The sequence below is a fragment of the Palaemon carinicauda genome, chromosome 9 (assembly GCF_036898095.1).
Source record: "Palaemon carinicauda isolate YSFRI2023 chromosome 9, ASM3689809v2, whole genome shotgun sequence".
NCBI lineage: Eukaryota > Metazoa > Arthropoda > Malacostraca > Decapoda > Palaemonidae > Palaemon > Palaemon carinicauda.
This window is the reverse complement of record NC_090733.1, coordinates 107,352,177-107,377,775: the sequence shown is the minus strand read 5'-3', so window position 1 is coordinate 107,377,775 and position 25,599 is coordinate 107,352,177. Positions and strand designations below refer to the sequence as shown.

General features: G+C 44.4%; 1 long non-coding RNA gene across 1 annotated transcript in view; it reads right to left on the bottom strand.

Moving 5' to 3' along the window:
• LOC137646823 (uncharacterized) overlaps positions 1-25,145 on the bottom strand; it is a 52,098-nt gene extending 26,953 nt beyond the window's left edge. Inside the window, exons 1-2 of the long non-coding RNA XR_011045466.1 lie at positions 25,040-25,145; positions 2,339-2,413 (exon numbers count right to left, since the gene is read on the bottom strand). This is a non-coding gene — a long non-coding RNA (uncharacterized lncRNA). The remainder of the gene's footprint in view (positions 1-2,338; positions 2,414-25,039) is intronic.
• Between the last annotated feature and the right edge of the window lie 454 nt (positions 25,146-25,599).

Genomic DNA, 25,599 nt, shown 5'->3' with positions numbered 1-25,599 from the left:
AAGCGCAACCTAACCCACGAACGGGAAAGGTGCTCCCCCATTAGTACACTGTCGGAGCCTCATGAAAGGTGACCAGTCTTAAGAAGAGAAAGACCGTAGTCAATCTCTGAGAGGCCACACTCCCTTCACTCAGTAATCCTTGTTTCCCATAGGAAGAGGGAAAGGCGAAGACAACAGTTGAACGAGAAGGGTCCAAACGATGATGATTCCCCTGCGGTGGCGGCAGCCGAGTCAACGTTAAGTTATAAGCCGACGGGAAGACCGATGGACAAGGGGGGGGGGGAGAGGTTAGAAGGGAAGGTTCCCTGGCCTTGCGCAAGTGTCTTGGCAACCTTTCATATATGTATCACAAGCACATCACTAACACTTAAAAGAAAACTTGCAACATTGTATATATATATATATATATATATATATATATATATATATATAATACATATATATATATATATATATATATATATATATATATATATATAATACATATATATATATATATATATATAATATATATATATATAATACATTATATATATATATATATATATATATATATATATATATAATACATTATATATATATATATATATATATATATATATATATATAATACATTATATATATATATATATATATATATATATATATAATACATTTATATATATATATATATATATATATATATATATATATATATATATATATATATATATATATATATATATATATATATATATATATATATATATATATATATATATATATATATATATAAATGTATATATATATATATATATATATATATATATATAATACATATATATATATATATATATATATATATACATATATATAATATATATATATATATATATATATATATATATATATATATATATATATATATATATATATATATATATATATATATATATATATAATACACACATATATATATATATATATATATATATATATATATATATAAATACATATATAAATAAATATATATATATATATATATATATATATATATATAAAATACATATACAAATATATATATATATATATATATATATATATATATATATATATATATATATATATATATATATATATATATACATATAAAAGTAAAATGAGCTAAATCACCGGTGTGTGAGTAGGAGTGGTAGCAAGCTAACCCTCCTAACCCCCGTTAACTAGCGGTGTTGGTAGTTAATTCTGGCTAAATTTTAATGGCTCGTCATTTCAGCTTCGCAGAAAGTAATACCAGTAATAAATACCGTGGTTTGTATTCCAGTTACGGAAGAAATCAGTAATAGAGCCCGGGTTTCCCGGAGGACAGGGCACAGCAGACACTAGGAGGGTCAGCACCGTCTCGAGATCTGAGATCACCTGGCGTAACTAGGGCTGTGCTGTTACTCAGCCGTTCCCCAGAGGGGACCAACGGAGGAGCAGCTTCGGGAAGATATTAGGGGTAAAAGAAGAAGACCGTGATTTCTTCAACTTTAAGGAAGACCCCGGAGGAGAAGAATCATATTTATCTGCCGCCCGAACCTCTCCCACAGGGAGGCAGACCACTCCGTACACACACGACAGGTGTCATATTGTGAACACCAGAGGCCCCACCAAGTCGGACACGGCAAGTGTGGGTCCATCTTTTTGGCGAACATGAAAGTACCTCATGCGCGACATCCGAGGCCAGGACATGTTTGCATTGTGGTACTGCAATCACTCAAACACACGCACTGGAAAGCAAAAGAAAAAGTATTAGGATGGCAAGTCAAACGGGGGAGAGCGGCAGTATGACCGATCACCATAGAGCCAGAAAGAAAAGCAGTTACTCAACCCTGGTGTGTGAGTGAGCGAGTAGCCGGTCTACTCCCATCCTGCACCTGCTAACTAGCTGGCCGAGTGGTTACCATTCTCTAAAAATTGATTTTGGTTCGTCTTTCAGGGATTGTATTTGTGACGGAACAAACAGAATTAACTGTTAAACAATCAAATGGAAAGTCTTAATGGAGTGAGTCACCGACCTCTACTGAGCCAGAAAGAAAAGTGGGTGCTCAGCCCAGGTGTGTGAGTGAGCAGAGCAGTGGGTTAACAAACCCTCCTCCCGCTAACTAGAGGTTGGGGTGGTTGTCCCTCAATAAAACCATCATGGCTCGTCTTTCAGCTTCGCCAAAAGTATATCCCTATAAATAGCTTAGGGTTTGTATTTGTGTCTGAACAAATCTTATTTTATATGGAGCTTTTGACAAGCTGTTTATTGTGATTTGAAAATATAAAAATTCTAATTTTTTTCATTATATAAAAGCCCAACTAGATCCATTACCTGTAATTTGAATTAATTCTGACTAAAAATCCTAATGCATACGGGAGCCGGCCAGTCCTACGTTGATGTGTTGATCTGAAAAAATATTTTGTCATTGGCAATCTAATCCTTTCCAAAAATCACATTTCAAAATTAATTTGTATTTCTGTATCTTACTTATACAAACCAAGTCCTTCAATAGGCATAAGAATTCAGGTTGGCATAAAATCGCAGTTAAAACTGACCCCAGGAACTAGACTCAGGTTTACTGTATATAGTTAGGAAATATAAAGATTTCTTGTAAACTCTCTAATTTGTTCCTACACGAATACAAACCTTCATCCTTTCATAGGAGACTCACAATTATGCCTTCGTAAGAATATGCTGTTGAAATGTAGGGCCTATATAAAGTAATGGGTTCTGTATAAATCATTATACTCCACTGTATAGGAAAAGGCTCGGTGTGAAAGCTTGCATACATCATGTTTATCATCATCATCATCACTACTATTAGTTAAGCTACAACCCTTGTTGGAAAAGCAGAATGCTATAACCTCAAGGGCTCCAAATGGGAAAAATAGAAGTGAGAAAAGGAAATAAGTAAATAAACAAACTACGAGAAGTAATGAACGATTAAGTATTTTAACCCTGGATAGGTACGGTCCTCGGACACCCCTTTAAGGGTATACTCGGACGCGAACGACCCCGACGCCAAAAAAAATTCTTGAAAAATCAGTTTTTGCAGTAACCTCCTCTTTTCTTTTGCCAAAAAAAACTTCAATGAATGCTTAAAACAACTGTAAAGATAAATACTACTCATCTGCAGAAAAACTATTTATTATAAATATTTTAAAAAATTAAGTAGAAAAAAAAAAGACCTGACATAAAAATTCATAAAAAAAAAGTTTATACATACATACACAAATCCTTTTAGGAATTGATTCTTGAATGTTTAGGACACATCTTGATGTATTTTGGATGAAGTCAGACCCATGGAGGTGAAGATCTGAAATGAGAAAAAAAGGGTAACTTTTTTTGGCCAAAAAAAATTGTCCAAATTTCATGAATTTTTTTGGGTACCCAAATGAAATAGGAAGTGGCTAATTTTTTTAGGGAATAAACATATGTTATCCTAAAATAGAAATATGTAAAAAAATCTTCATTATTTTGTAAATTACATTTATATCAGGGGCCATATCTAAAGGTAATTTTTTGAGTACTTGGAAATTTCGTAAAAAAATACATATATTTAATATATAATATGATATTTATGCAGGTAAAAATATACCAAAATCACAAATTCTATAGGGAACAAGAATATATATAGATAGGGCAGCTTACGCTTCGGATATGTCCACAAAATGGCCGCCAACCACACTGACTCAGACTCCCTAATCTGCCACTTGAAATGTAGGAAGGGTATGTCAATTTCAAGGTGTTATTTACTAATCTAATTTTATTGGATATGCATAAAAATTGTATGGTGGGTTGCTGGATAATTGTCGATTATTTTACGACTATAAAATTAAAATTCTGACCCAAAAAAGTTTTTTTGAAGGGAAATAAAATCGAAAAAAAAAATGTAAAACAATATTTTAGCTAAAAAAATTTGATGATATTCAATCAAAAAAAAAGTAAACAAAATTTTCCGACAAATAAACATCTAGAGGAATCATTACTCTGTGATAGTTCCTTAGTACGTAGTAATTTTGAAAGAATTGGGAAAAAACGAAAAAATGGCAATCACCGGAAAATCGAACACGTACCTATATATACGCCATATCTGGCTAAAAAAAAGATAGGCATGGGTAGCCAGATCATCTAGAAACACTTTCCAACACTATAAAAATATAAGTTTTGCGACACTACTTGCCAATTCCTTACGGTAACATGACTAAGCAAAAAAATGCAAAACAAATAAAAAGGGGCACTCGTGGAAAAATGGCCATTCTAATATACGGCATTTCAGAAAAAAAAAATTTCAGCCACGTGCTAGGCAAACCATCAAGGCATATTTTCCGACAAATAAACATATAAATGAAATATTACTCTGTGATAGTTCCTTAGTACGTAGTAATTTTGAAAGAAATGGGAAAAAACGAAAAAATGGCAATCACAGGAAAATCGAACACATACTTATATATACGCCATATCTGGCTAAAAAAAAAATAGGCATGGGTAGCCAGATCATCTAGAAACACTTTCCAACACTATAAAAATATAAGTTTTGCGACACTACTTGCCAATTCCTTACGGTAACATGACTAAGCAAAAAAATGCAAAACAAATAAAAAGGGGCACTCGCGGAAAAATGCCCAACATTCTAATATACGGCATCTCAGATAAAAAAAAAAGACATGCACGTGTTAGCCCAACCATCAAGGCACACTTTCTAACACATAAACATGAAAAAAAAATCAATAATATACGGCAATTCCTTACTACGTAGTAAATTTTTACAAATATTGAAAAAAAACAGAAATTGGCAACCGCAGTTAAATACCCAATATACCAATAACTACGTCGTATCTGACAAAAACAAAATCACGCATGGGTAGCCAGATCATCTAGACACACTTTCCAACATTAAAAAAGCAAAAGTTTTACGACACTATTTCGCAATATCTTACGGAAAAATGACTTGGCAAAAAAATTAAAAAAAATTAAAAAGGGACACTCGCGGTAAAATGCCCGACATTCTAATATAGGACATCTCAGATAAAAAAAAAGACATGCACGTGTTAGCCCAACCATCAAGGCACACTTTCTAACACATAAACATGAAAAAAAAATGAATAATATACGGCAATTCCTTACTACGTAGTAATTTTTACAAATATTGAAAAAAAAAACAGAAATTGGTAACCGCAGTTAAATACCCAATATACCAATAACTACGTCGTATCTGACAAAAACAAAGTCATGCATGGGTAGCCAGATCATCTAGACACACTTTCCAACACTAAACAAGCAAAAGTTTTACGACACTATTTGGCAATATCTTACGGAAAAATGACTTGGCAAAAAAATGAAAAAAAATGAAAAAGGGGCACTCGCGGTTAAATGGTCCTCGTGGTGATGAACGACATTTTAACTAAAAAAAAAAACATGCACATGGTAGCCAAACAATCCACCAAGACTTTCCACAACTGATAACCTATACAAGTTGCACCATTCTACGACAATTTCATAATACGTAATAACTTTGATAATTATGCAAACTACCTCAGAAGGGTAAACTCGGACGCGAACGACCCCGACGCGTCTCAGAAATCGGGGAAGGAGTACAGCTACAGCAATGCACATCTGGACACTACTAGAGCATGTAGGGGAGACACCTCCTGCAGGTCGATCACCCACAAATTCAGTCACAGGGGTGAGTCACGTGAGAAAAACCTGTTTTTTTTTTGACGCTCGGGGTCGCAAACGACCCACCGTACCTATCCAGGGTTAAGAACAGTAAAAACAATGAAATAGATCTTTCATAAATGAATGTCAGCCTGTTCAACATATTATTCACTGCAATTCTGAACTTTTGAACTGATTCATCTACCCGTTAAGAAAGATCACTCAATCTCTTGGTCAAAGTTGGAATAGAACTTCTAGAATGCTGTGGAGTATTGAGACTTATGATGGAGAAGGCACGGCTATTAGAATTAAATGTATACAGTTGGCACTGGTTATTCCCGGGTTCTTGCTTTGCAATTTCTGTTTTTACTGCATAAGAATGCAATACCTATAAAAAAATCTGCTATTCTCAATAAAATTTCACACTTCACGGTGATTTCAAATAGCCTGCGCTCCTTTACATTGGGAGTGCTGCGCGCCACTACCTATCTCTACACCTAGCTGGTCTTGGCTCTATCTGTACAGTGTATATCCATTTACTGTGGTAAAAAACTTCCAACTCTATTTGAAATTAATTGGACTGATTAAACTGGCATTTCACTTAACTGTATCCAATAATAATGAAAGTAATACTATTCACATTTTAGTGAATATAGCCTGATTTTTATATGTAATTTCAGGCAATTTGAATTCCAAATTTTACTTAACCTAGCCATTGTTAACCTCAATTTTTGGATCAAATAACGGATTTTGAGCGAAGCGAAAAATCTATTTTCAGGCAAGATAGCCATTTCGTCCTGATGGAAGGTTCCTTTAGTAGCTTCCTAAGGGTATATATGACTAGTGGATATTCCCAGAGAATTAAACTAAAGGTTTCCAGAATTCTAACTTCTGGCGCGAGTACCCTTAAGGTTTCCCTTTAGGATATCGCATAATAACAGGGGATGTATTCTTGATATGCAACATAGCTATCTGCACCCCACATAGCGTTTATGCTTCGAGGGGGAAGTTGGTGGCAAGATATGGTAGGAGCCGTTACAAAGTTCTCCTCTGTTACTGTTATGGGTACTCGGATGACGTCATAAGCGACGCCATCTTGGCTGACGTCATCACCACCCGCGAACTCCATTCCTTTTAGTGTTAAGACCAGCCCCCATGATACAGTAAGATCGGGCGGGGCCTGCAAGGCCTAATAGGGAATAAGTGGGCGGGTCCATCAGGATGACATGGCTATCTCACCCAAAAATAGATTCTTCGCTTCGCTCAAAATCCGTTTTTTGGGCTCAGGCCATGTCGTCCTGATGGAAGTGTACCAGAGCATTATGTATCGTGGATTTTTTTCCCTCAGTAGTGCCTTCGACTTCTAGACAATATTCCTTTGGTCTAATGACCCAAGAGACCTGCGACATTACCGGTATATGTCACTTCAGTTGAGCATGTACTATGCTACTGCTTCCTGCCCCCCAGCAGGGATGAGTCCTATTGGACTTATGGAAAGTCTCAAAGTTGCATGATAAATGGAACTCACCCAGCATCAAGAAGTGCCTGCCGGCCCCAGAGCAAGGTAATAGGTAAGGCAAGTATAACGTGTTGGAATAAATTACCTCGGTCTAAGTGAGTTTGTTTAAGCGGAGGAACGATAGAATTCTATTGTTCAATCATCTTATACAGAATAGATGGATAGTAAAACTCTTGAACAGTTTTTTATTACAATGTTAGGGCGAAATAAGACGCACGAAGACAGTAAATTCATTTATTGGCAATAAATGAGAATTAGCATACAAAAAAATTATTGAATGTAAATTGTTATAGAATGTAAATCAGTTACATACACTTGGGACATTGGAAGAAATGGTTGTGGTATCTGAAAAGGAAAACTTGCCATCACACATGTCAATTCCGTAGGAGTTGTAATGTCTTTCTGAAAATGTCTTAGATACACTTCATGTTTGAAAACACGTGGCACAAGTGTTTAGTCTATGTGACTTCACCTTAGTATATTTAGAACAGTCTGTAGTGTCACCACGGTGACACAATTTTCACTGTTGCGCACTAGGCTCAACACAGACACCCTTAGAGTTAGAGTCCCACATAACTCACTGTTCTTCGCAGTGCTAAGCAGCAGGTTTTAACACACTACTTGCAGCTACCACAAAGTGTTCAACTTCTTGCACCTGCTTCATGTAGTGTTTAAAGAACTCTCTCGATGACTTCCATCACGTGAATGAGCGAAGACTCTCGAAGTCCATCAACTGAAATTCAAGGAAGAGGAGACTTTCCTGGGATCGTAACCTGCGGGTGTACTGGCAGGATCCGCTCTGCGAATGAAGTAGGTGATCTTCGCCCTTAGTTGTTTAAGTGACAAGTCGGAACCCGATGTTTCTCCTTTAAAGAGCTGTCCTCCACCGAAGTCTTTAGTTCTTCGAAGATAGACCTTTAGACTCTCCACTGGACACAGGAAGATATCTTCCTTCAGAGGGCAAATTCTCCAGGGACTCCACCTCTAGTGGGTAGCTCGTTCTTGGCGAGAAACGTTGGGTCAGGAAAGAGGGTGAATTAGCCTGTTTCTGCAAACTGGATCTGGCCTGCTTCCCTTGATAATGCCACATCCTTCAGAGGGCAAGTCTCATTATCCAAACCTGAGGCAAAATGTAGCACCTTGTCAAGAGACCAGGAGATGGGTCTCGGAGGGGCTGCAGGTCTGAGTCTAGCGCATGCCTTCGGCAACTTATTGAAGATTTCGCTGGACAGGTCTATTTGGAAGGCGTATAGTAAGGGTCTTGTCAGGGCCAATTTGCAAGTGGAAATCGTGTTGGCTGCCAAGCCTTGTCCATGAAGGTGAATGAAGAAGGACAAACAAAAATCCATTGATATTTCCTTAGGATTTCTTGCCTTGACAAAGGCCACCCATTTCTTCCAAGATGACTCATATTGCCTTCTGGTAGATTTTGTTTTATATTCCTCTAAAGAATCTAAGCTTTCCTTCGAGATCCTAAACCTCTTCTTGATGGCTAGGGAGAGAAAATCATGAGAGGAAGGTCTCGGGTTTTCTGTGATGAAGCGAAGACAGTCGACTTCTGAACTTGTTGGGATAGTACTGGGTCCTGCAGGGGAATTAGCTTGTGTTGTAACTCCAGGATCAATGGGAACCAGTTGCTCCAGGGCCACTTGGGAGCCACTAGGGCTGCTATTCCTTGGAAGGATCTCAGCTTGGTGAGGACTTTTAGAAGAAGGTTGGGTGGAGGGAACAGGTAAATTTTGGTCCATCTGTTCCAATCCAGGGACATGGTGTCCACCGCTTCCGGTCGGGTGCCCTCGTATGGGGCCACGTAGCAAGGAAGTTTCTTCTTGTTGCTCGCTGCGAAGAGGTCGATCTACAGTTTCGGGACTTTTTGAGAGATGAAGGAGAATGAGTCTGCGTCTAGGGACCATTCGGACCCTATCGGGGGTGTCCTGGATAGAGCATCCGCCGTCCCGTTGCGGAATCCTTGTAGGTGAACTGCTGAGAGGTGCCATCTTTTCTTCTACGCCAGGCGGAAGATGGGCAACAACACTTGGTTGAGTTGGGGCGGTCTTGAGCCCTGACGATTGAGACATCTGACCACTACGTCGCTGTCCAAGGTCAGTCGGATGTGGTCTGAGGGACGTGAGGACAGCCTCTTCTGGGTGAGAAGGACTGCCATGGCCTCCAAGATGTTGATGTGAAACGTCTTGAATAGGGGAGACCATGTTCCTTGAACTTGATGTTGATGGGAGTGACCCCCCCCCCATCCTTCTAGCGATGTGTCCGTATGGATGACGATCGAGGGTGGAGGTAGTTGTAAAGGTACTGACCTTTTTAGCTTCTTGGCCTCCGACCATGGTTTGAGGAGTGATCGTAGCCGAGTCGGTAGAGGTCTCTTGAGATCTCTTCGGGCGTTTGATGTGTATCTTCTCCAGACTCCCGATGCATATTTTAGCTATGCTCTTAGCACTGGGTCTGTCACTGAAGCAAACTGGAGGGAGCCGAGCACCCGTTCCTGTTGTCGTCTTGAAATCCGTTTGGATTTGAGAAGTCTCTTGACAGACCTCGCTATTTCCTTTCCCTTCTATAGCGGAATGGAAAGACTGTGTGACTGGAGGTCCCAATGGATGCATAGACATTGGAACTTCTGAGGTGGAGAAAGTCAAGACTTTTTGGTGTTTATCTTGAAGCCCAAACGTTCCAAGAATTGGATCACCTTCGTGGAAGCTTGCAGGCATTCCTCTTCTGATGCTGCCCACACCAGCCAATCGTCTGGGTAAGCCATCACCTGGACGCCTTGTAGGCATAGTTGTTGAACGATTGTCTCTGCGAGCTTCATGAAGATCCTTGGGGCTATGTTTAGCCCGAAGGGCATGGCTCTGAAGGCGTACTGTCTTCTTTGAAGCCTGAATCCTAGGTAGGAGGAGGTCTAGCGATTCATTGGAATGTGCCAGTAGGCGTCCACTATGTCTATCGAGACTGTATATGCCTTTTGAGGCAGTAGGGCTCGTATGTGCTGAAGAGTCAGCATTTTGAACTTGTCATTCACGATGAACTTGTTGAGAGGGGACAAGTCCAGAATGACACTGAGTTTGTCAGAGTCCTTCTTGGGAACAGAGAATAGTCTTCCTTGGAACCTGATGGACTTTGCCCTCTTGATCACCTTTTTGTTCAAGAGTTCCTCTTGATCACCTTTTTGTTCAAGAGTTCTTGGACGTCTTCTTCCAGAACGGGGGTGGAGTGTTGGAAGAATCAGTGGAAAACTGGCGGTGTTCTCCAGCTCCAGCCTAGTCCGTTCTTGATGATGCTGTGAGCCCAGGGATCGAAGGTCCAACGATCCTATAAGAGGCGGAGTCTTCCTCCCACCGGAAGCATCTCATTGCTTCTGGTTTCCGGAGGGCTTACCTCCTCGACCGCCTGCTCCCCTGCCTCCTCTCCCTCTGGAGAGACGTCTAGAGGAGTCTCTACCGGTGTCTCTACCTTTGGGACGAAAGGTAGTCGTCTGCCTCTCGTAGGCAGGTGTGAAGGCTGGTGACTGAGTCACCACCAACTGGGGAGCAGCGGTCGCAGGAAGCTGGTGTTTAGCCTGACGAGGCTGTGGTCTTGGCCTCTTGGACTTCTTCGTTTGGGGGCCCTCATCCGGAGAAGATTTCCTTTTTGATGACATGCCCCACTTTTGGAGAAGGTTCCTGTTTCCCGTGGCTGCCTTCTCAACAATCTCCTTAACCAAGTCATTGGGGAAGAGATCTTTTCCCCAAATGTTGGAGGAAATCAGCTTCCTTGGTTCGTGTTTGACCGTGGCTGACGCAAACACGAATTCTCTGCAGGCACTCCGTGCTCTGACGAAGCTATAGAAGTCCGTCAGAGTCGCTAGGTGGGTCTTGGCTAAGACCATGAAGATGCCTGGGGTCCTATGTTCCCCAGCCATTGTCTCCAGTATCACTTGGAGGGAAAGGGAGGCGGCCAGCCTCTCTTTCGTATCCTGCTCCCAGCGAAGGAGATACTCAGAGAGCTTGGGGAGGTTCTCACTGAACTGTCATCCAGCGATGTCGGCCTCCAACTTTCCCACGGAGAAAATTAACTGGATGTCCTTCCAGTTCTTGTCGTCGGGGGGTAAGGCGAGGGAGAGGGGCCTACATTCCTCCAATGTAGGGCAGGGTTTCTCCACTGCCTTAAGCACTGCCAGGAGAGACTTCTTCGCGAAGGGAAAGACCATGGTGTTTGGAACAAGAAAGGACGGGTGTTTCTTGCTAAGGGCCGGCACCTTAGAGTTGGTGTAGCCCTTGTCCATCAAACAACTGGCTAGCAGGGATTGAGCCTTTGCATGGTCAAACACGATGACCTCCTTCGGCTCAGTTTCTTCCTTCGAAACGGGTTCTGACTTGAGGTGGATAAAGCAGTCTGGGTACGCCTCAAGGCTAGGCCAAAATTCCATCTCTTCAAGGGGGACGACAATCCTACCGCTTGTGATGGGCATGTGCTCAGCATGCCTCCACGGGTTGATCACAGCAGGTAGGAAGGTCCTCGACGTTAAGCCTCCTCTGAGGCTCTCGTTGCTTCGTCAAGCGAAGGATTTCCTACTTGAAATCCTCATCCCTCTTGCAAAACCTCTCCTCGAGGATCACCATGGCCTGAAAGTTGTCCATGGGATCGTCCGTTCTTGTGGGCATAGGAGTGGACGATGTAGAAGGGACTGGTTCCGATATGACTACGGAAGCTACAGAGGGCACAGAGGGCGCAGCGGCGCCTTCTTCTTCGGAGTCAGGAGCCGTCATAGGTTCCTCATCTTGACCCTCGGCCATCAGGGTCCTCTCAGTGATGTCCAACACCTTCGACATCCTGTCATCGTCTAGATGGATGTCTTGAAGTGCGTCCGAAAGAGGAGTGTTGCTCAGACCTCCCTGAAGATTCTTCTTATTCTTGCATGTGCCATGCTCTGCGTTTACGGGGTGAGGCCGTGTTCTGGAAATACGCTCCAGGAGAACTCGCCAGGCTGGCCATGCTGCGAAAACCCCAATGGGAATCGTGGTCGCAATTGCCCTGGAGCTCGCGCGATGGTAATCAATGATTTGCGCGTGGGCGAACGTGGGAGCGGCCATGCGCGGTCACGCAGGAACGCAAACGAAGGTGAGCGAAGGAGCGCAGGAGGAGGGCGAGCGTGGTAGGAAGGGCGAGAGCTGGTGGTCGGCGAGCGATAACCCATAGGCGAGTAATGGATACTGCAAGAATTAAGCCGAGGTTCGTGCGAAGAAACACTGTAGGTTCGCGCGACGGAACCCCGCCCGTCCGCGCGACGGAACCCCGCCCGTCCGCGCGACGGAACCCCGCCCGTCCGCGCGACGGAACCCCGCCCGTCCGCGCGACGGAACCCCGCCCGTCCGCGCGACGGAACCCCGCCCGTCCGCGCGACGGAACCCCGCCCGTCCGCGCGACGGAACCCCGCCCGTCCGCGCGACGGAACCCCGCCCGTCCGCGCGACGGAACCCCGCCCGTCCGCGCGACGGAACCCCGCCCGTCCGCGCGACGGAACCCCGCCCGTCCGCGCGACGGAACCCCGCCTGTCCGCGCGATGGAATACCGTTGGTTCGCGCGCGGGCGAACATTGGAGAGCATGTGCGCGGTCGCGCATGAGCGTAGACGTGCAGGCACGTGGGCGTGCGGTCGCGCAGGAACGTGGGTGTGTGGCCGCGCAGGCACGTGGGCGCGCGGGTGAGCACAGGCGGTCGGGAGACCGATGGCGCGTTGACGAGCGATGGCGCGTTCTGGCGAGGCGATAGCCCGCAGGAGAGTGACGGAGCATCGGCGCGTTGGCGAGCGGTGGTGCGTTAACAAAACGCTAGCGAGCAGATGAAGAATCGCACGGGTGCATAGGCGATTGCCAACGCGAGAGAGACTAGTGATGGTTCGCGCGCATCGCGCTAACAGAAGGCGCGCAGGTGCATCAGGAAGGTGAGCGCTGAAGCTAGCTGTTAATCAGGCGATCCTAGACGGTCAGAAAACCGTTGGCGCCTATTGGTGCGTGGCAAAGAAGGGCGCGCAGATGTGCGCTGGCAAATGAAGAAAGCTGGCGCACAGAAGGACAGAAGATAGGGTGAGCGCTGGCGAGCAGGAGGAAGATCTACGGCAAGACTCAGCTACCGGAGATCGTGGTCCACAGCTGGCGAGCGCTAGATCGCTACTGATGGAGGTCAGGGGAACTGACATGCGTGGCAGATCGATGGCGATCGTTGACGCGTAGGAGATCGCTGGCGAGCAGGTGAACGTTGACGAGTCTAAGGTCGCTGGCGAGCTGATGATCGCTGACGAGCAGAAGGCAATGCGTGGAAGCCTGCGCATAGAAGAAGAGTCCTTGACCCAGACCTGAACCGAAGTTCTAGATTGCGAGGGCGAACGTGGGCGCACAGGGCGCGTAACAGGAACCAACAGGAACAGCAGAGATGATCATCATGAGAGCGCTGACGAACAGGAGAGCGCTGGCGAACAGGAGAGCGCTGGCGATCAGGAAGCGCTGATGAGCAGGAGAGCGCCTGTGCGCTAACACTGAGCAGGAGCAGGAGAGAACACAGCAGAAGGGCCCGCAGGGGAACCCTGACACGCAAGGGAATAACCCCCGTGGAAGGCCACCCTTTGCCCCGAAGGGATCGTTGACCGTTGGGAGACAGATGTCCGTCGGAAGACTGTTGCCCGTCCGCAGGGAGACTGATGTCCGTCGGAAGACCGTTGTCCGTTGGGAAGACCGTTGTCCGTCGGGAAGACCGTTGCCCGTCGGAAGACGAGGTCAGACTGCTGTAGATCAAGAAGAAGAGTTGTAGGCTGCAAACGGAGATTCAAAAAGGCGCCTCTTAGCACCCTTATAGAGAGATGAGAGGCCCTTACGACGAAGGAGGCCGACAGCAACAGCAGCAGAAGAATCCTCCGAAGAGGAGTCTCTACGAGTGTACTCTCTCACGAACGAAAGAGAAACACTTCGTAGAAGAGACTGGTCAGCCAGTGACCAAAAGGAGCAATCCTCCGAAGAGGGGCTCCTGCAGTTGCCCAGCCCCTTGAGCGAAACTGCAGGTGTGACCGCTCAGCACCAAGAGCATAGTCGCACGAAAAAAAGGAAAGAGAAGAACCCCCCAAAAGGAGAAAAACTCAAGCCTGGACAGGAAAAACTTCCCTCGGAAGGAAAGTTACCCACCCAAGGAGGCAAGCCTACCGAGAGTTCTAAAATGAACTGGAGAGCTGTCAATCGTCACGGGAGTACTTCCAGTAGAAGGAGACACGCCCCTGACGAAAATCCAAAGGGGAGGCAGCAACAGCCGAATCCCCAGGCCTCAACAAGACAGCTCACACCGTTGCAATATTACAGAAACGAACTAGATCGGTAACTGTAAAAAAATAAAACAAAAATCATTAGTACACATTCATTCCCCCGGGAAGGCTCCGAAGAGGAATCCCGAGGGAAAGGAAACAAGAATTACACAACAGGCACGTGCCCTCACAACCACTTACACTCACGGAAGGGGAGCTGTAACCAAAACAGAATTAAAACCATTATAATTATGAAACTATGTAATTATGTAATTTAAAAATGAATGAACACTAAAGAAAGAACGAAAACCCCGAAAGGAATCTTTCTACAAGCTGAAAAATTAACAACTACAATTAGATTCATAAACTAATTGAAACAAAACGTACGGCGTATCAACCCCCCCACACGGGAAGGAAGCTACAAGGGGCGTAGTAAAACATAGTAAAAGGGTGAACGACCTCAAGAGAGAGAGAGAGAGAGAGAGAAAGACCGAAGTCAAACTCGATCGCAATCCATAAAATTACGCCGTGGTGGCCTAACTGCCGAGGACTCCACGGAGATATCGTACACTACACACACAACTCTGAAAATAAACTTACTGATTTCTATACTCAAATACAGTATATATACAAACATGAAAACATGTTTACATATATATTGAGTAAAAGAAAAGTAAGTGATTAAGTAAAGACAAAACAATGGCTGCCAAGCGAGGACCAAGACAGAGACGTCTGTCCCAGTCCGAGCCAAAAGTGAAAGTGAGCATTCACCTGTGTGTGAGGGGGGGGAGGGGTAGCTGGCTACCACTCCCCTAACCCCCCGCTAACTAGTGCGGGGGTAATACACCCTCGTTGTTAAATTCTAATGGCTCGCCATTTCAGCTGCGCTAAAAGGTAAACCCAATGTAAATAGCGTGGTTTGTATTTCCGTTACGGAACAATTACAGTTTCAACCATTATGGGGAAACTGGAATAAAAATATATTTGTTGCATCAGAAATATTGTAGTTCCAACGGATTTAACGTTTATTTTGACCGCAAACCATCCGACTTAGAGATTTACTATGTAATTGGAGTTAAAACAACAAGTTTTTCCGGAAAAATGATATTTTGATAATAAAATAAATTTTTGAATATACTTACCCGGTGAATATATAATAGCTGACGTCTCGGACGGCTCGACAGAAACACAAAAACTCGCGAGCGATCGCCATTAAGGTTGCGGGTGTGCCCACCAGCGCCGACTATCGGCCAGATACCACATATACATGTAAACAGCCTCAGTTCTTCTCATTCCGCTGGGTCTCTATCGGGGAGGAAGGGAGGGCCTATAATATGATATTTTGATTATAAAATAAATTTTTTAATATACTTACCCGGTGAATATATAATAGCTGACGTCTCGGACGGCTCGACAGAAACACAAAAACTCGCGAGCGATCGCCATGAAGGTTGCGGGTGTGCCCACCAGCGCCAACTATCGGCCAGATACCGCATATACATGTAAACAGCTCCAGTTCTTCTCATCCCGCTGGGTCTCTATCGGGGAGGAAGGGGGGGCCTTTAATTTATATATTCACCGGGTAAGTATATTCAAAAATTTATTTTATAATCAAAATATCATTTTTAAATATTAAACTTAGCCGGTGAATATATAATAGCTGATTCACACCCATGGTGGTGGGTAGAGACCAGTATTAACGCAGTTTACGGCGTATATGCTTAGAGTTTTTGACAGTTATATCATAACAAAACCCAAATAAATATAGGTACCTGGTAAGGAAGCTGACTCTGACGATTACTCTGCCTTGTTAGTCTGCTTTCCTCACGAAGCCCAACCATCCTCTTAGGATGCTGAAAGACTCCCAGGAGCTGAAGTATCCAGGGCGGCAATCCATACAACAGGACCTCATCAAAACCCTCAATCTGGGCGCTCTCAAGAAATGACATTTGACCACCCGCCAAATCAACCAGGATGCGAAAGGCTTCTTAGCCTTCCGTACAACCCAAAACAAGATTAAAAACATTTCAAGAGACAGATTAAAAGGATATTGGAATTAAGGGAATGTAGTGGTAGAACCCTCACCCACTACTGCACTCGCTGCAACGAATGGACCCAGTGTGTAGCAGTCCTCATAAAGAGTCTGGACATCTTTTAAGTAAAATGACGCGAACACCGACTTGCTTCTCCAAAAGGTCGCGTGCATAATACTTCGCAGAGATCTATTTTGCTTAAAGGCCACGGAAGTTGCTATAGCTCTTACTTCGTGCGTCTTAACCTTAAGCAAGCAACGGTCTTTTTCACTCAAGTGAGAATGAGACTCTCGGATTAAAAATCTAATAAAATATGACAAAGCATTCTTTGACATAGGTAATGATGGCTTCTTAACTGAGCACCACAAGGCCTCAGATCCACCTCGTAAGGATTTGGTACGAGCTAAATAGAACTTAAGAGCTCTAACTGGACACAGTACTCTTTCAAGTTCGTTGCCTACGATCTCTGACAGGCAAGGTATATCAAATGACTTAGGCCAAGGACGAGAAGGCAGTTCATTTTTGGCCAAGAAACCAAGCTGAAGTGAACATGTGGCTTTATTCGTGGAAAAGCCGATGTTCCTACTGAAGGCATGGATCTCACTGACCCTTTTAGCCGAAGCCAAGCACACTAAGAAAAGTGTCTTGAGGGTGAGATCCTTCAGGGAGGCTGAATGTAATGGCTCAAACCTGTCTGACATTAGGAACCTTAGGACCACGTCTAAGTTCCATCCAGGGGTTGCCATACGATAGGAACCTTAGGACCACGTCTAAGTTCCATCCAGGGGTTGCCATACAACGCTCCTTAGAGGTCTCGAAAGACTTAAGGAGATCTTGGAGATCTTTATTATTGGAAAGATCTAAGCCTCTATGTCTAAAGACAGACGCCAACATGCTCCTGTAGCCCTTAATAGTGGGTGCTGAGAGGGAGCGAACATTTCTCAGATGTAAGAGAAAATCTGCGATTTGGGCTACAGAGGTACTGGAAGAGGAAATAGATGCTGACTTGCACCAGTCTCGAAAGACTTCCCACTTCGACTGGTATACTTTGATGGTAGAAGCTCTCCTAGCTCTCGCAATCGCTCTGGCTGCCTCCTTCGAAAAGCCTCGAGCTCTTGAGAGTCTTTCGATAGTCTGAAGGCAGTCAGACGAAGCGCGGGGAGGCTTTGATGAAGATCCCTTACGTGGGGCTGCCGTAAGAGATCTATCCTTAGAGGAAGACTCCTTGGAACGTCTACCAGCCATTGAAGTACCTCTGTGAACCACTCTCTCGCGGGCCAGAGGGGAGCAACCAACGTCAACCTTGTCCCTTCGTGAGAGGCGAACTTCTGCAGTACCTTGTTGACTATCTTGAACGGTGGGAATGCGTACAAGTCCAGGTGAGACCAGTCCAGTAGAAACGCGTCTATGTGGGTCGCCTCTGGATCTGGGACTGGCGAGCAATAGATCGGGAGCCTTTTGGTCAACGAGGTGGCAAAGAGGTCTATGGAGGGTTGACCCCAAGTCGCCCAAAGACTCTTGCACACGTTCTTGTGGAGGGTCCATTCCATGGGGATCACCTGACCTCTCCGACTGAGACAGTCTGCCAAGACGTTCAAGTCCCCCTGGATGAATCTTGTCAACAGGAAGATGCCTCGATTTTTTGACCAGATGAGGAGGTCCCTTGCGATCACGTACAGTGTGTGGGAGTGAGTGCCTCCTTGCTTGGAGATGTACGCCAAAGCTGTGGTGTTGTCTGAATTGACCTCTACCACTTTGTTTCGAAGAATGCTCTCGAAACTCATCAAGGCCAAGTGGACTGCTAATAGCTCCTTGCCGTTGATGTGCATGCTCTTCTGGACCGACGTCCACAGACCCGAACATTCCCGACCGTCCAGAGTCGCACCCCAACCCAAATCCGACGCGTCTGAGAACAACACGTGGTTTGGGTTCTTGACTGCCAGGGACAGACCCTCTCTCAGACTTATGTTGCTGTCCCACCAGTTCAGGCATGCTTTGACTGGCTCGGAGATCGGGATTGATACAGCTTCTAAAGTCTTGCTCTTGTTCCAGTGAGTCTAGATGGAACTGGAGAGGGCGAAGGTGAAGTCTCCCTAGCGAGACAAACTGCTCCAGGGATGACAGAGTCCCTACGAGACTCATCCAACTTCTTACTGAACAACGTTCTCTTTTCAGCATGAGTCGGACTTTGAGCAGGGCTTGTTCTATTCGGGTGGCAGACGGAAAAGCCCGAAAAACTAGACTGCGAATCTCCATCCCCAAATAGAGAATCGTCTGGGATGGAATCAGTTGAGACTTTTCTAAGTTGACCAAAAGTCCCAACTCCTTTGCCAGACCCAACGTCCAGTAAAGGTCCTGCAGACAGCGATGACTGGACGATGCTCTGAGAAGCCAGTCGTCCAAGTACAGGGAGGCTCGAATTCCCGATAAATGAAGGCATTTTGCCACATTCCTCATGAGCCTCGTAAACACGAGAGGAGCAGGGCTGAGGCCGAAGCACAGTGCTCGAAACTGGTACACCACATTCCTGTAAACAAACCTCAGAAACGGTTGGGAATCCGGATGTATAGGAATGTGGAAATACGCATCTTGCAGGTCGAGAGAGACCATCCAGTCTCCCTCTCTGACCGCTGCTAGGACGGACTTCGTGGTCTCTATCGTAAATTTTGTTTTCGTAACAAAAACGTTGAGAGCACTGACGTCCAGCACTGGCCTCCAACCTCCCGTATGCTTTGGGACTAGGAAGAGACGGTTGTAAAATCCCGGTGATTGAAGGTCTGAGACTTTCACCACCGCTCCCTTCTCTAGCAACAGACACACTTCGTGATGTAGAGCTTGTTTCTTTGACTCCTCTCGATACCTGGGAGAGAGGTCTAGAGGAACTGTTACTAGAGGAGGTCTGCGTACAAAAGGTATTTTGTACCCCTCCTTGAGCAACAACACAGACTCTTGGTCTGCACCCCTCTTCTCCCAGGCCTGCCAGAAGTTGTTCAGTCTGGCCCCTACTGCTGTCTGAGGACGTGGGCAGTCAGACTCTGCCACGGGAGAACTTGGATCCTCTCCTCTTGCCTCTCTTTCCGTCGGCACGAGCGCCTCCCCTGCTGGGAGCTCTGCCACGAAAGGGCGGGATAAACCTAGACGCAGGAGTCTCGATTCTGGGTCTCACAACAAAGGATGAAGAAGGAGCTCCCTTGTGAGCAGAAGAAGCCATCAGGTCATGTGTATCCTTCTGAACAAGAGAAGCAGCAATGTCCTTGATCAGCTGTTGAGGAAACAAGGCAGCCGATAAGGGAGCAAAGAGAAGCTCCGATCTTTGACAGGGAGTAACTCCTGCTGAAAGGAAAGAGCAAAGGGTTTCCCTCTTCTTCAGGACTCCAGACGTAAAGGTGGAGGCGAGCTCATTGGAGCCATCGCGGATGGCTTTGTCCATACAAGACATAATAAGCAAGGAAACATCCTGGTCGGCAGACGAGATCTTCCTGCTTAATGCTCCAAGAGACCAATCTAAAAAGTTAAAAACTTCGAAGGCCCTGTAAACCCCTTTAAGGAGATGGTCAAGGTCCGGGGAGGACCAACAAATTTTAGAGCGTCTCATGGCCAGGCGACGGGGAGAGTCTACGAGGCTTGAGAAGTCACCCTGGGCAGAGGCAGGGACTACCAAGCCGAGAACTTCTCCCGTGTAATACCAGACGCTCGCTCTAGAAGCTAGTTTAAAAGGAGGGAAGGCAAAGGCCGTCTTCCCCAAACTCCTCCTGGTAACCAAATAGTCGCCTAGTAGACGTAAAGCCCTCTTAGAAGAGCGAGAGAGCACTAGCTTAGTAAAAGAAGGCTTGGCAGCAGCTAAGCCTAGCGCAAACTCAGACGGAGGCGAACGAGGAGCAGCAGTAACAAAATGGTCTGGGAAAAGATCCTTAAAAATCACCATGATTTTCTTAAAATCCATAGAAGGTTGCGCAGCCTTAGGCTCTTCCACGTCTGATAAAACATCCAAAGGATTATCAGTAGGCGGAGGATCAGCAACATCCTCAGCTGAAGGAACCTCGTCCGACAATTGATGAGTCAAGCAAGGGAGAGACCTGCCGTGGTGGCAATGCTTGACAAGCAAAGTCCACACGCAAAGGAGCATCAGTAGCAGTCAAGGAAGCTACGTCATGTAACTGCTTAAAGGACTGACCAGCAACAACAACAGGAGCGGGAGGACGCTCGACGTCAAGTCGAGACTGCCTTGACTGCCTAGATTGAGCAGTTAAAACAACCCTAGACTGCGGTGCTTGACGCTCAACGTCAAAACAAGGCAACTGAGCTGGTTGGCGAACGTCCTGAACGTCAACACGAGCATGCGGCAGCGGCTGAACGTCAACACGAGACTGCGGCAGCGGCTGAAAGTCAACACGGGACTGCATCGAGTGAGGCTCCAAGTCACGTGTCTGACGTGACAAACTACTGACATCACGTTTCGTAACGTCAACAGGACGAGTAAAGGCTCGTTTGGGCGGCTGATGGCCAGGATCTCGATCAGCGTAACGGCGAGGATCATCGTGAACCTGCTCAACGGTATACTCCTCCATAAGGGAGGCAAGCTTATTCTGCATATCCTGCAGGACAACCCATTTAGGATCAACGGGAGTCGGTACGGGCCGAGACGATGGTAACGTCTGTGACGGCAAAACATTGCCTTTACTGAGACTCTCAGAGCCCGTGTTACGCTTTCGTTTAAGCGGCGAGCAGTCTTCCGATGACTGCACAGGGTCAGAGCTGTCCCAATGGCTACAGCCAGGACGCTGGACCTGTTCTGAAGGGACTGACTTCCGCTTTAAGGGTCTAGAAACTTTGCTCCACGGTTTCTTTCGCGAGAAGCCTTCGGATGACGAGGAGAAAACAGCCTCGCTCGTCTTATGGTAGGGGCGGTCTTGACGAGACACGCCCGATACCATAGAGGGAACGTCTGTTCGTTGGTTAAAGCCTCTCGTCCCCATAAGTCCTACGACATTACTTCTCCCTGGTGCATGGGAGCCTGAAAGAGGTCTCGGACTAGGAGAACGACAAGCACGAACAGACGAACCCTCGGTCGCAACACTAAAAACACTTTGCGCACTAATCACTTTATCCCCACGATTTTCTAATGTGGCACTCTGACACTAACACATTCACATCCGCCATGAGTTGATTACGGTCCGATGCTAAAGACTCAACTCTCTCGCCCAAAGCTTGAATGGCAAGCAACATATCCCGCATGGATGGTTCATGAGTGCTAGTAGAGGGTTCAGGAACAACTATTACAGGGGAAGGATTAGGTTCAGGGGCATGGGAGGAGGAAAAATCCAATGACCTAGAGGAGCTTCTCCTCACCCTATCTCTCTCAAGCTTACGAGAATACTTATCAAACTCTAGCCAGTCGAATTCCGAAAGTACCACGCACTCATCACACCGATCTCCTTATTGACAGGTTTTACCCCGGCAATTAGAACACACGGTATGTGGGTCGAGAGAGGCCTTTGGAAGACGTTTGTTACAATCCCTAGCATTACATTTACGAAATTTAGGAATCGGAGAAGGGTCAGCCATTTTGAAAAGTCAAAGAAAATCCAAAAACAATCCAAAGTCATCAACAATAAACGCTATACAAAAAAGGGTTCAAGAGTTTTAATTGAAGATAAAAACACCTGCACTGCGAAAGCTCAAAACCAAAAAGAAGTACTTCACCAAGAATGACGAAAAAACTCCAGGTCAACAGCGAGTAACGGAATCAACTTGTCGACAAGACCGACAGAGAAGAACTGAGGCTGTTTACATGTATATGCGGTATCTGGCCGATAGTCGGCGCTGGTGGGCACACCCGCAACCTTCATGGCGATCGCTCGCGAGTTTTTGTGTTTCTGTCGAGCCGTCCGAGACGTCAGCTATTATATATTCACCGGCTAAGTTTAATATTTAAAAATCAGTGTTTGTAACCGTATTTTTATTGTTTTTGTTTCATATGTTGTAATGCAGAAAGACCCTACTTCATCCCAACAATTATGGGGGACACCAGGTGGGAACCGGGGTTTTTTCCGGGGGGGAGGTCAAATGATATTTGCAATAAATGAATACTTATCCTTCCACTACCCCTCCCCCTATACCCCTACCTAGCCCTACCGGGGGGGGGGCTGCGACCCCTGCGACCCCCCCAAAGCCACAGTGATTTTCAGGGCACTACCGAACCTAGTAAACCAACCTAACCTAGCCTAGGGGCCCTGTACCCCTACCTAGGCCTACCGGGGGGGGGGGGCTCTGGCCCCCTGCGACCCCCCCTTAAGGCAACCACCTAACCTAGGGCCCTGTACCCCTACCTAGACCTAGCCCCTGCGACCCCCCCCCCCCCTTACGGCCACTACCTAACACATCCATCAAACCAAATCCAAAGTGATGGTACTGCTGTATACATCGTTATACTATCACCATTATAATATACTCTATAAATAAATGAAGCTTACTTTAAACTGTTGGTTCATAAAGATGTGCTGCTGCTTTGAGGAAAACGTGAAGCCGTTGCGAAGGTTCCTTGACATGCAGGACAATTTTTATTTTGTAAAATTATATTGTGTCTCTTGCACAAATCCACTAGTTTTTCAATATTCCCCGAATAAGTTAAAACAAATTCATTATAAGTTAGAAAACTGTCAGGACAAGAAGATGGAATTTCAACTTCTTGTGTAACACGAGATGACGTGCTAAGAACAAAATGAAATGCCTGGGTAAGATAATGTATTGTCGCGCTGTGATTGGCCAAACCTGTAAGACGTCATAGTGGATAGGCGCTGTGTTTGGCCAAACGTGTAAGACTTCATAGTGGACTAGTTTGTCTGCAGATTATAGTGGTTACAGGGCTCATTTGAGCAAAAACAAGACACAGTCAACAATAACAACAGACTTAGAAAAAATCTGGGAGGAAGACATGAGTAGCGTGAGTTTGATCGTCGATATATAAAGAACTAGGCATTTGCGACAGATAATATTATACAGAAATACTACAAAAGACTTGCTTTACTCGGGAAAAATATTAATATAATAGATTTCCCATAATGGTTGAAACTGTAATAATACCTAGGTCTGTGATCTGGGAATGGGTTGAGGGGTGTGGTGCCCCCTTCTAGGTCTGTGATCTGGGAAGGTTTATGACCTAGGAAGGGGTGTCTGGGGACTTTCTCCCCGGCTAGGTCCGTTATCTGGGTAATAGTTTACAACACCATGCTCTCCATTTACTCCAAAATAATGCAATCCTGCAGTTTTCATCTTCATGCACAGTAATTAGGTGGTTATTTAAATTCTGGGAAAGCAATAATTAGCAAGATATGTTGAGGAAGGGGGAAGGGGTTATAAAAAGAAAATAACTCTGTTTCCTCACTAAACGACTCGGAACTGACATGTCAACACAGTCAATGAAACTTTATTTGTGATGCCAGCGTACATAAACAGAAGTCCGTGATGCCAGCGTACATTTGATATACTGTATATTCAAAATATGCTTAGTTAAAAATGGATTAATTACTCAAAAGTGTCCATAAAATATGCAATTTACAAATAGTGACACTTTTGAGTAATCACTCAATTTTTGATTAAGTATATTTTGAATATGCAGTATATCAAATGTAAGCTGGCATCACGAACTTCTGTTTATGTACGCTGGCATCACGAATCCTGTTTCGTTGACTTTGTTGACATGTCAGTTCCAAGTCGTTTGGTGAGGAAACAGAGCTATTTTCTTTTTATAACCCCTTCAACATATCTTGCTAATTATTGCTTTCCCAGAATTTAAATAACCACCTAATTACTGTGCAAGAAGATGAAAACTGCAGGATTGCATTATTTTGGAGTAAATTGAGAGCGTGGTGTTGTAAACTATTACCGTTACCCGAGAACTAATAGGTTAGGTTAGGTGGGTTTGTTAGGTTCTATGGTCTTTTAAAAATCTTGAAAGTTAAATAATCATGTTTTGTCCTTTTTCCGCACACCCAAAGTTCTAGGTTCCCACCTGTGTCCATCGGAAAGGCGGGTTAGATCATTACAGTAGAACAGCTTATTTGCAGTGGAAATGGTCAAATTGAAAGCACACGCCTTAATGAAGGAAACGCTGTTTTTCCTATTAAAAAAGTTGTCCATTGTTGTTCTACTATTTTAACAAACAAGAATGTGGCCGTGTGATGACCTATTGATTATAATCAATTGAGAATGTCAATAATTTGGTATCTAAGCATTTATAATTTTGTTTAATATTTCTTTATAAAAATATAATTTCACACAAAAGGAAAAACATTGTTGAACAATTATCTACATCAGATGCCTCTACATTGTTTTAAAGTTCTATAGCCTAATAAAACCAATATTTATTACACACCAGACTTTGACTTGGCAGTAAGTAGTATTTGGACCCACGTGGTTGTCATTGGTAATATTCCATGACCTTTGATTGCCGACTGACATTACATATTTATCATTCATTACTTGAAAATAACTCCAGTGACACTTTAATATACCTGAATTCGTATCCAAATTAACGGTACCAACCTTTGGGGAAGTCTAAAAACTTGCAGAAAATATCGGAAGCAAGGAGAGGTTTTCCGGGCTTAGACTCTATTTCCACAATAACCGAGAGTGTAATGACACACACGACTGCGGAAGAATACATTTAGCAGGAATATTGGAACGTGGAAGGAATTTTTCTTAATAAATCATTATTCATTCATGTCTTTCTTTTGAATACCATGATATAAGGATAGAGCAAAATATACTATATTAAATGTATACTTAACTCGGCTGGTTTTACGATAAGAGGAAAAAATACTATGAACTACTTTTCTTATTTTTACCAGACTTTCTGGATTTCTATGGAAACAAAGAAATGTATTGACAATCCCATAAAGAATTCACACACACACACAAATTTTTTACCTGCCCATTGAAGGTAAAAATACTGCAAATATCCACCATTTTTCATGAAGTGTATTGAATGTAAATATTTTTATGAACTTGAGAATTATCAGCAACTGATCCATTTGATGAAATTACTTGAAAAAAAGGGGGGGGGGGATTTCATATTATAATTCAGCTTGGTTATATGATTTTTA